This window comes from Tachyglossus aculeatus, chromosome 6, assembly GCF_015852505.1.
Source record: "Tachyglossus aculeatus isolate mTacAcu1 chromosome 6, mTacAcu1.pri, whole genome shotgun sequence".
Taxonomy (NCBI): domain Eukaryota; kingdom Metazoa; phylum Chordata; class Mammalia; order Monotremata; family Tachyglossidae; genus Tachyglossus; species Tachyglossus aculeatus.
This window is the reverse complement of record NC_052071.1, coordinates 47,840,570-47,852,128: the sequence shown is the minus strand read 5'-3', so window position 1 is coordinate 47,852,128 and position 11,559 is coordinate 47,840,570. Positions and strand designations below refer to the sequence as shown.

Genomic DNA, 11,559 nt, shown 5'->3' with positions numbered 1-11,559 from the left:
CTGTTTTTCTGGTTTGGTTCTTCTAAACTCCCCCTGTTCCCTACACTGTTTCACTTAGCACCAGCTGATTATGCTTCTAAGTTTAAAGGTCTTCCTCCAGTCCTGAGCATCCTGATAAGCGGGAAGGACTTACTGCCTCTAGACTGTAAGCTTGTTTCTAGACTATAAACTCATCTCTAGAGTATAAACTTGTCTCTAGACGAGTTAGCTCATTGTGGGCAGGGAATGTATCTGTTATATTGTTGTACTGTACTCTCCCAAGCACTTAGTACAGTCCTCTGTTCATAGTAAGCACTCAATAAATACAACTAACTGACTTTTTCATTCTTATGTCTCTCTTTCTGACACCTGCCTCTTTCTCTTCCACCTGTTCAATTCATTGCCCTCCAGTGTCCCTGGAATACCCAGCATTCCTGTACAAAGGGTATTTTGCTTGGCTCCATACAGAACGACATAGAAGATCCCATTTCTGGCCTCAGAGAGCACTTATTTTAAGAACAAAAGCTACATATTTACACAAGAATTGGAAGACTAGATCGGGGTATTGGTGACAATGGTTGGATTTTCATTTCAGAAATTCTTAAACGGATCAACAACCTTCTCTAGAGACAGGATGCGGGGCCATAGGACCCTTGAGAATCCTCCAGTTTGAGAATTGTCTCAAGAAATTTCAAGCACAATTGCAGGAAAATAGGTAATGACATTCTTGCATATGCTCTGCTTTGACTAATTCTTTGATCATTTTTCTAAAAAAAAGAGTTCAGCTCATGCCTCCCCACTCCTCAAAAAACCTCCGATGGTTGCTGTGCCACCTCTACAACAAACAGAACACCTTATGGTTGGCTTTGAAGAACTCAATCAGCAAGAAGCATGGCTCAGTGGAAAGCCCGGGCTTCGGAGTCAGAGGTCATGGGTTCAAATCCCGGCTCTGCCGATTGTCAGCTGTGTGACTCTGGGCAAGTCACTTAACTTCTCTGTGTCTCAGTTCCCTCATCTATAAAATGGGGATGATGACTGTGAGCCCCACGTGGGACAACCTGATCACCTGTATCCCCCCTGCCGCTTAGGACAGTGTTTTGCACATAGTAAGCACTTAACAAATACCATCATTATTATCATGATTATTTTACCTCGCTGATTTTCTACTACAAGACATCCCACACACTCCTCCAACTCACTATACCTCGATCCTCTCAACTCCTCACCTGTGTCCTCCCTCTGGCCCGAAACTCACTCCCCCTCCATATACCCCAGACCGCCACCCTTCCTAACTTCAAAGCCCTATTAAAATCACATCTCCTCCAAGAGGCCTTCCCTGACTAAGCCCTCATTTCCTCTACTCCTTCTCCCTTCTGTGTCATCTATGAACTTGGAGCTGTAGCTTTTAAGCACCTAATATTCACCCCATTGTAGTCTCCCAAGCAGTTAGTTCAGTGCACTCCCCAAAGTGCTCAATAAATACCATTGATTGATTGACTAGACTAGAATATGACTTGAGTAGGTGTAGGGGGTAGAGAGCTGGGAATTGATGAAGAGAAGAATCCAGAAGGGGTCTGAAGATAGGAGGGAGGAAGGTTTAAATCAGAGTCATCTCACATGTGCTATCTCTTTTAAGGGCTTAAGATATGTTTCTCTTAGGTGGTAGAGATGGCAGACGCCTTATTTTCCCTAAATTCTTCTTGCCCCAGGAGGATGGGTGTGTGATTGACATGGTGGCTACTCCAGGCAGCGTTCACAACTGATTTATCCCCTTGTATCCTCCGGGGTAAGTGATACAAATTGGAATTCCAGGTCAGTGCTTTGCTCATTGTATCACCCCTTCATCACCTTCACCTCCACCTCTTCATACCCCTCCCCACCCAGTCCCAAGGAGGATCTCTGAGCTCTCCCGGGGACCTCACAGCAGGGATCATCCCCTGGACACCCCAGGAAGGCACCAGACAGGGGAACCCCCCGGAGTGGTTTCAGGTGGCTGGAAAGTGGTGACTCTAAGCTGATGACACCCAAATCTCCATCTCCGCCCGTGTTCTCTCTCCCTCCCTCCAGGCTCATATCTCCTCGTGCCTTCAGGACATCTCCATCTGGATGTCTGCCCGCCATCTAAAACTCAACATGTCCAAGGCTGAGCTCCTTATCTTCCCTTCCAAACCCTGCCCTCTCCCAGACAGCACTACCATCCTTCCCATCTCACAAGCCTTCAACCTTGGTGTCATCCTTGACTCTGCTCTCTCATTCACCTCACACATCCAATCCATCACCAGAACCTGCCGGTTTCACCTCCACAACATCGCCAAGATCCACAATTTCCTCTCCATGCAAACTGCTACCTTGCTGGTTCAATCTCTCATCGGCCTCCTTTCTGATCTCCCAACCTCCTGTCTCTCCCTGCTTCAGTCTATACTTCACTCTGCTGCCCAAATTATCTTTGTACAGAAACACTCTGGGCATGTCACTCCCCGCCTCAAAAATCTCCAGCGGTTGCCTATCAACCTTCAAATCAAGCAACAACTCCTCACTCTCATCTTCAAAATTCTCTACCCCTTCACCCCCTCCTACCTCACTTCCTTTCTCTCCTTCTCCAGCCCAGCCCACACCCTCCGCTCCTCTGCCGCCGCTAACCTCCTCAATGGGCCTTGTTCTCGCCTGTACCACCATCGACCCCTGGCCCACGTCCTTCTTCTGGTCTGGAATGCCCTCCCTCCACACATTCACCAAACTAGCTCTCTTCCTCCCTTCAAAGCCCTACTGAGAGCTCACCTCCTCCAGGAGACCTTCTCAGACTGAGCCCCCTGTCTTTTTCTCGCCCCTCCCTCCCTCTGCCCTACCCCCTTCCCCTCCCCACAGCACATGTGTATATTTGTACATAGTTATTACTCTATTTCTTTTATTAATGATGTGTATATAGCTATAATTCTATTTATTCTCTTGGTATTGACACCTGTCTACTTGTTTTGTGTTTTCTTGTCTATCTCCCCCTTCTAGACTGTTAGCCCGTTGTTGGGTATGGACTGTCTCTATACGTTGCCCATTTGTACTTCCCAAGCGCTTAGTACAGTGCTCTGCACACAATAAGCGCTCAATAAATACGATTGAATGAATGAATGAATGAATGTCCCTCAGTTTCCCATCCCTAGCCTGCTAGGAGGACGGGGTGGGTGTGGTAGGGATGCTGATATAGAAATGCTATCTATCTGGAGAGCAGCATGGCCTAGTGGCAAGAGCCCGGACTTGGGAGTCAGAGGTCATGGGTTCTAATCCCGTCTTTGCCACTTGTCTGCTGTGTGACCTTGGGCAAGTCACTTTACTTCTCTGGGCCTCAGTTCCCTCATCTTTAAAACGGAGATTGAGATTGTGAGACCCACATGGGACAGGGACAGTATCCAACCTGATTACCTTGTATCTACCCCAGTGTTTAGAACAGTGCCTGGCACATAGTAAGTGCTTAACAAGTACCATGATTGCTATTATTAATAAGAGCAGTTATGATACTGGGGTATGCAGGCCACTTGAAGAGGGCTTGGGGACTCAGGTTGGGGGAAGCAGCATGGTGTAGTGAGTAGAGCAAGGGCCTGGAAGTTAGAAGGTCATGGGTTCTAATCCTGACTCTACCACTTGTCTGTTGTGTGGCTTTGGGCAAGTCACTTCATTTCTCTATGCCTCAGTTCTCTCATCTGTAAAATGTGGGATAGAGACTGGGTCCAACCTGATTTGCTTGTATCCACCCCAGAACTTAGTACAGTGGCCGGCACATAGTAAGTGCTTAATAAATATCATCATTTTTAGGGATCCAGGAGTAGGCAGAGGCAGTGGTCATCTCGAGTCAGGTGGAAGGGAAGAGGAAGGGAAGGGGCAGTTGGCCTAGAAGTGGAGGTGTAAAGGGGAGCAGGATGAGAAGGGTGAAGAGGTGGGCATAGAGGCTGAAAAACAATCCTGAAGGCAGGAATGCTAGAGGCCTATCAATCAATGATACTTTTTGAATGCTTACCTTGCTTGCCTCAGTTACCTCATCTTTAAAATTGTTACTGACTGTTAGTTCCATGTGGGTCAGGGACTGTGTCCAACCTGCTAAGCTTGTATCTGCCCCAGTATATTGCCTGGCATGGAGGGTTTAACAAATACCATAAAAAAAGCCCAGCCCTCTCTTGGTTCTCTTAGGGAGAAAATTGCCCCCTCCACCGGGAGATAATAATGATAATTATGGCATTTATTAAGTGCTTACTATATACCAGGCACTGTACTAAGTGCCGGGGTGGTTACAAGCAAATCAGATTGGACACAGTCCCTGTCCCACATAGGGCTCACAGTCTCAGTCCCTATTTTACACTTTAATTGAAGTACAGAGAAGTAAAGTGACTTGCCTAAGGCCACACAGCGGACAAGCGGTGGAGTAGGGATTAGAACCCATGACCTTCGGAATCCCAGGCCCATGCTTTATGCATTACGTAGAGATGAGGCGAGCTTCGAGCAGCTGCTCTTATGGAAGAAAGCCAAGAGGGACATGTCCAGAAACCCAACACGGAAGAAGCCGCAGGGACGTCTGGGGGATGGGCAGGGAGAGGGTCCCACTTCCTTGGTGCACGAAGCAGGCCATGTGGATTTCTGATGGCCCCGAGAATAATAATATAATAATAATGGTATTTATTAAGTTCTTACCATGTGCCAGGCACTGTATTAAGCGCTGAGATAGATCCAACCCAATCGGGCTGCACACAGTCCCTGTCCCAGTAAGGCAGGGGCTATGGCCTAGTGGCAAGAGCATGGACTTGGAAGTCAAAGGACACGGGTTCTAATCCCGACTTTGCCACTTGTCTGCCGTGTGACCTTGCACTCCTCTGTGCCTGTTACCTCACCCCATCTTACCTCCTTCCCTTCCCCACAGCACCTGTATATATGTTTGTACATATTTATTACTCTATTTATTTATTTTGCTTGTACATATCTATTCTATTTATTTTATTTTGTTAGTATGTTTGGTTTTGTTCTCTGTCTCCCCCTTTTAGACTGTGAGCCCAATGTTGGGTAGGGACTGTCGCTATATGTTGCCAATTTGTACTTCCCAAGTGCTTAGTACAGTGCTCTGCACATAGTAAGCGCTCAATAAATACGATTGATGATGATGATGATCCGTAAAATGGGGATTCAGACTGTGAACCCGACGTGGGACAACCTGATTACCTTGTAGCTACCCCCACAACTAGAACAGTGCTCGGCATATAGTAAGCGCTTAACAAATAGCATAATTATTAATATTAATAATAATGGCATTTATTAAGCGCTTACTATGTGCAAAGCACTGTTCTAAGTGCTGAGGGGATACAAGGTAATCAGGTTGTCCCACTGGGGGCTCCCAGGCTTCATCCCCATTTTACAGATGAGGGAACTGAGGCCCGGAGAAGTGAAGTGACGTGCCCAAAGTCACACAGCTGACAAGTGGCAGAGCTGGGATTTGAACCCATGACCTCTGACTCCAAAGCCCAGGCTCTTTCCACTGAGCCACGCTGCTTCATTACTTATTACTACTTATTACTTATTACTACTACTTATTACTAACGAGCTCTCTCCCCTGACCTCATCAGGCAGCACCTTGGCTTAGTGAGGTGCCCAGGCTTGGGAGTCAGAGGTCATGGGTTCTAATCCTGTCTCCTCCACTTGTCAGCTGTGTGACTTTAGGCAAGTCACTTAACTTCTCTGGGCCTCAGTTCCCTCATCTGTAAAAGGGGGATGAAGACTGTGAGCCCCATGTGGGACAACCTGACTACGTTCTATTATATGCTTGGCATATAGTAAGCAGCGCGGCTTAATGGAAAGAGCATGGGCTTGGGAGGCAGAGGATGTGGGTTCTAATCCCACCTCTGCCACTTGTGTGCTGTGTGACCTTGGGCAAGTCATGGAACTTCTCTGTGCCTCAGTTCCCTTATCTGTAAAATGGGGATGAAGACTGTGAGTCCCACAGGGGACAACCTGATTACCCTGTATCTACCTCAGAGCTTAGAACAGTGCTTGGCACATGGTAAGCGCTTAACAAATACCAAAATTATTATCGTTATTATTATTATTATCATTATCTACCCCAGTGCTTAGAACAATGCTTGGCACATAGTAAGCGCTTAACAAATACCATTATTATTTATTATTAATAATAACGAATACCACTATTATTACCAGCGCTTAGAACAGTGCTTGGCACATAGTAAGCGCTGAACAAATACCATTATCCCGGCTCTGCCACTTGTCCACTGTGTGACTTTGGGCAAGTCACTTAACTTCTCTGGGCCTCAGCTCCTTCATCTGTAAAATGGGGATTGAGACTGCGAGCCCCCCGTGGGACAACCTGCTCACCTTGTATCCCCCCCAGAGCTTAGAACAGTGCCTTGCACATAGTAAGCGCTTAATAAATGCCATCATTATTATTATTATTCTCTGTGCCTCAGCTCCTTCATCTGTAAAATGGGGATTGAGACTGTTAGCCCCAAGTGGGACAACTTGATCACCTTGTATCCCCCCCAGTGCTTAGAACAGTGCCTTGCACATAGTAAGTGCTTATAAAATGCCATCATTATTATTATTATTCTCTGTGCCTCAGTTCCTTCATCTGTAAAATGGGGATTGAGACTGTGAGCCCCCTGTGGGACAACCCGATCACCTTGTATCCCCCCCGCAGAGCTTAGAACAGTGCTTTGCACATAGTAAGCGCTTAATAAATGCCATCACTGTTATTATTATTATTCTCTGTGCCTCAGTTCCTTCATTTGTAAAATGGGGGACAACTTGATCACCTTGTAACCCCCCAGCGCTTAGAACAGTGCCTTGCACATAGTAAGCGCTTAATAAATGCCATCATTATTATTATTATTCTCTGTGCCTCAGTTCCTTCTTCTGTAAAATGGGGATGGAGACTGCGAGCTCCCTGTGGGACAACCTGATCAATCAATCAATCAATCTTATTTATTGAGCGCTTACTGTGTGCAGAGCACTGTACTAAGCGCTTGGGAAGTACAAGTTGTCAACATATAGAGACGGTCCCTACCCAACAGTCTAGAAGGGGGACCTTGATCACCTTGTTTCCCCCCCGGTGCTCAGAACAGTGCTTTGCACACCGCAAGCGCTTAACAAATGTCATTATTATAATTAACGAATCCTATTTGTGCATATCTATTCTACTTATTTTATTTTGTTAGTGTGTTTGGTTTTGTTCTCTGTCTCCCCCTTGTAGACTGTGAGCCCACTGTTCGGTAGGGACCGTCTCTATATGTTGCCAACTTGTACTTGCACACAGTAAGCGCTCAATAAATACGATTGATTGATTGACTGATCACCGTTCCCCTTCTGCTGCCTTCCTGACTCGTCCCCTTTAAGAGAGGGCGGGGCGCCCCCGAGGCTCCACCAATCCCGGGCCGGCCTGGGGCTGGGCCTCGCCTCCTATTGGACGAAGCCCCGCTCCGCGGGAGGGGGAGCGATGACGTCAGAGGCCCTCCGCGGGCAGGGAGGGGCGGAGAGGCGTGTCGAGGTTAGTAAGTTTCGTGCGGCCGGTGGGCACCGGGGGGCACCGACAGGCTCCCTTCCCTTTGGGCGGAGCCCGGGCGAGGGGTGACCCGTGGCCCCTGCCCCCTGTCCCGTGGCCCCTGCCCCGTGGCCCCTGCCCCCTGTCCCGTGGCCCCTGCCCCGTGGCCCCTGCCCCGTGCTCCATGCCCTTGCCCAATGACCCTGCCCCAAGCCCCTGTCCCGTGCCCCCGCCCCGTGCCCCCATCCCCTGTCCCATCCTCCGTGCCCCCTGTCAATCAATCAATCAATCAATCGTATTTATTGAGCGCTGACTGTGTGCAGAGCACTGGACTAAGCCCTTGGGAGGTCCAAGTTGGCAACATCTAGAGACGGTCCCTACCCAACAGCGGGCTCACAGTCTAAAAGACCCTGGCCCGTGGCCCCTGTCCCATCCCCCGTGCCCCCTACCCCCTGTCCCAATCCCCCGTGCCCCCGTCCCATGCCCCTGCCCCTGTCCCCTGCCCCGTGGCCCCTGTCCCATGCCCCGTTCCCTCGTCCCATGCCCCTGTCCCATGCCCCGTTCCCCCGTCCCATGCCCCCTGTCCTATGCCCCTGGCCCGTACCCCATGCCCCTGCCCCGTGGCCCCTGTCCCATGCCCCTGCCCCGTGGCCCCTGTCCCATGCCTCTGCCCCGCATCCCCGCCCCGTGGCCCCTGCCCCGTACCCCCTGCCCCGTGGCCCTGTCCCATGCCCCTGCCCCGTGGCCCCTGTCCCATGCCCCGTGGCCCCTGCCCCATGCCCCCTGTCCCAATACCCCGGCCCCTGCCCCTGCCCCTTGCCCCCTGTCCCATGCCCCCTGTCCCAATACCCCTGGCTCATGCCCCCATCCCATGCCCCTGCCCCTTGCCCCCTGCCCCTTTCCCATGCCCCGTGCCTTAGAATAATACTAATACTAATGCTAATACTAATACTAATAATTTTGGTATTTGTTAAGCACTTACTATGTGCAAAGCACTGTTCTGAGCGCCGAGGAGGATACAAGGTGATCGGGTTGTCCCACGTGGGACTCACAGTCTTAATCCCCATTTTCCAGATGAGGTCACTGAGGCCCAGAGAAGTGAAGCGACTTGCCCAAAGTCACACAGCTGACAAGCGGCAGAGCCGGGATTTGAAACCATGACCTCTGACTCCCAAGCCCGTGCTCTTTCCACTGAGCCATGCTGCTTCGCCATGCCTTATGCCCCCATGCCCTGTGCCCCATGCCCCTGCCTGGCCAGGATACCCCGGGCGCGGATGGGGACATTCAGCCAATGCCCCTCTCCTCCCCAACTCCCGCCTCTGGTAATAATAATAATAATTATTATTATGGCATTTGTTAAACACTTACTATGTGCCAAGCACTGTCTTAAGCGCTGGGGGAGATACGAGGTCAGAAGCTTGTCCCATATGGGGCTTACAGTCTTAATCCTCATTTTACAGATGAGGGAACTGAGGCACAGAGAAGTGAAGTGACGTGCCCAAAGTTACACAGCAGACACGTGGCGGAGTCGGGATTAGAACCCATGACCTCTGACTCCCAAGCCCAGGCTCTTTCCACTGAGCCACGCTGCTAATGGAGGCATCCAGCCGATAGTAATAATAATAACAATATTAATAATAATGGTGGTATCTTCATTCAGTCGTATTTATTGAGTGCTCATTGTGTGCAGACCACTGTACTAAGCAACTTGGGAAGCATAATTCAGAAACAGAGACAATCCCTGCCCACAATTGACTTTTGTTAAAGGCTTACAATGTGCCAGGCACTGTACTAAGCGCTGGGGTAGATACAAGGTAATTAGGTTGGAGCAGTCCCTGGCCCACATGGGGCTCACAGTCTCATATTAATAATAATAATGGTATTTATTAAGCACTTACTATTCATTCATTCATTCAATCGTATTTATTGAGTGCTTACTGTGTGCAGAGCACTGTACTAAGCACTTGAGAAGTACAAGTTGGCAACATATAAAGACGGTCCCTCCCCAACAACAGGCTCATAGTCTAGAAGGGGGACACAGACAATAAAACATGTGGACATTCATTCATTCAATCGTATTGTGCACTTACTGTGTGCAGAGCACTGTACTAAGCACTTTGGAAGTACAAGTTGGCAACATAGAGAGACGGTCCCTCCCCAACAACGGGCTCATAGTCTAGAAGGGGGAGACAGAGAACAAAACATGTGGACAGGTGTCAAGTCGTCAGAACAAATAGAATTAAAGCTAAATAATAATAATAATGATGGTATTTGTTAAGCGCTTACTATGTGCAAAGCGCTGTTCTAAGCGCTGGATGCGTATCATTAACAAAATAAATAGAATAGTAAATATGTACAAGTAAAATAGAGTTATAAATCTGTACAAACATATATACAGGTGCTGTGGGGAGGGGAAGGAGGTAGGGCTGGGGGGATGGGGAGGAGGAGAGGAAAAAGGGGGCTCAGTCTGGGATTTATAATAGAAAAATGAATAGAAAATAGAAATGATTTATAATAGAAAAAGATACGGACATAAGTGTTGAGGGGCAGAGTTCAGGTAAAAACTCATTAAGTGTGCTAGAGGCCATCAACAGTGGCTCACACCCCTTGCCAGATAGCATAGTTGGCCTGTGAGTAGGGCAAGAGGGCATTAAGGAGGATGAAACAGGTGTGCCAGCCACTGAACTAAGCACTGGGGTGGATACAAGCAAATCGGACTGGGCACAGTCCCTGCCCTACATGGGGCTCACAGTCTCCATCCCCATTTTACAGATGAGGTAACCGAGGCCCAGAGCAGGGAAGTGACTTGCACAAGGTCACACAACAGACAAGTGGCCCTCTATTCACTACATAATGCTGCTCCTCATGCCCCCTCTTCCCTCCCTGCTCTGAAGGAGGCATCCAGTGTTTAGAACGGTGCTTTGCACTTAGTAAGCACTTAACAAATGCTATTATTATTATTATTATTATTATTATTGTCCTGCCCACGCTTCCGGCCAGTTCCTTTGTTTGTTCTTGGCACTGTCCAGCTTGGCCCCTGCCTGGAAATTGAAGCGGGCAGAGGGGTTGGCGAAAGTCCACGACTTCAGGCAGAGGGGCGGGGGTGCCAGAGGGGATCTCCCCAGCCCCTTTACCCCTGCACACTATTATTCTTTGATTTTAGACTGTAAGATCCTTGAGGGCAGGGAGAGTATCTTCCACCTCCATTGTATTTTTTAAAAAATGGTATTTAACTGCTTACTATGGGGCTCACATGGAGAAGCGGCGTGGCTCAGTGGAAAGAGCCCGGGCTTTGGAGTCAGAGGTTATGGGTTCAAATCCCAGCTCTGCCAATTGTCAGCTGTGTGACTTTGGGCAAGTCACTTCACTTCTCTGGGCCTCAGTTACCTCATCTGTAAAATGGGGATTAAGACTGGGAGCCCCCCCCGTGGGATAACCTGATCACCTTGTAACCTCCCCAGCGCTTAGAACAGTGCTTTGCACATAGTAAGCGCTTAATAAATGCCATTATTATTATTATTATTACTATGTGTCAAGCACTGTACTAAGCACTGGGGTAGATACAAGCCGACCAGGTTGGACACAGTCCATGTCCTCCATGTGGTTTACAGCACAAATTCCCATTGTACAGATAAGGTAATTGAGACCCAGAGGAGTTATCGACTTACCCAAGGTCATGCAGCAGACAAATGGCAGATCAGGATTAGAACCCATGTCCTTCTGACTCCCAGGACTGTAGTCTCTCTGTAAGGCCATTTATTGTTCTTTCCCAAGTGCTTAGTACAGTGCTCTGCACATAGTAAGTGCTTAATAAATACCACTGGTTGATTGACTGTGAGCCCCTCAGGGGCCAAGGACTGTATCTAGACCTCATTCAGTATGATCCTTAGAGTTTAGTAAATACTATTGCTACTTCTACTAACTAGATGTACTAAGTGAAGGGGGCCGAAGGAGCTTAGTACAGTGCTCTGCACACAGTAAGCGCTCAATAAATAAGATTGAATGAATGAATGAATCCTTAATTGCCCACAGGAAAACAACACCTGCTAAAGGCAGCA

General features: G+C 48.6%; 1 protein-coding gene across 1 annotated transcript in view; it reads left to right on the top strand.

The window, feature by feature from the left end:
• Positions 1–631: 631 nt before the first annotated feature.
• The window catches only part of LOC119930125 (mitochondrial fission factor homolog A-like), a 30,838-nt gene continuing 19,910 nt past the window's right edge, over positions 632–11,559 (top strand). The window contains exons 1-2 of the mRNA XM_038748624.1: positions 632–694; positions 1,689–1,765. The gene's annotated coding sequence lies outside the window, so the exon portion shown is untranslated. The remainder of the gene's footprint in view (positions 695–1,688; positions 1,766–11,559) is intronic.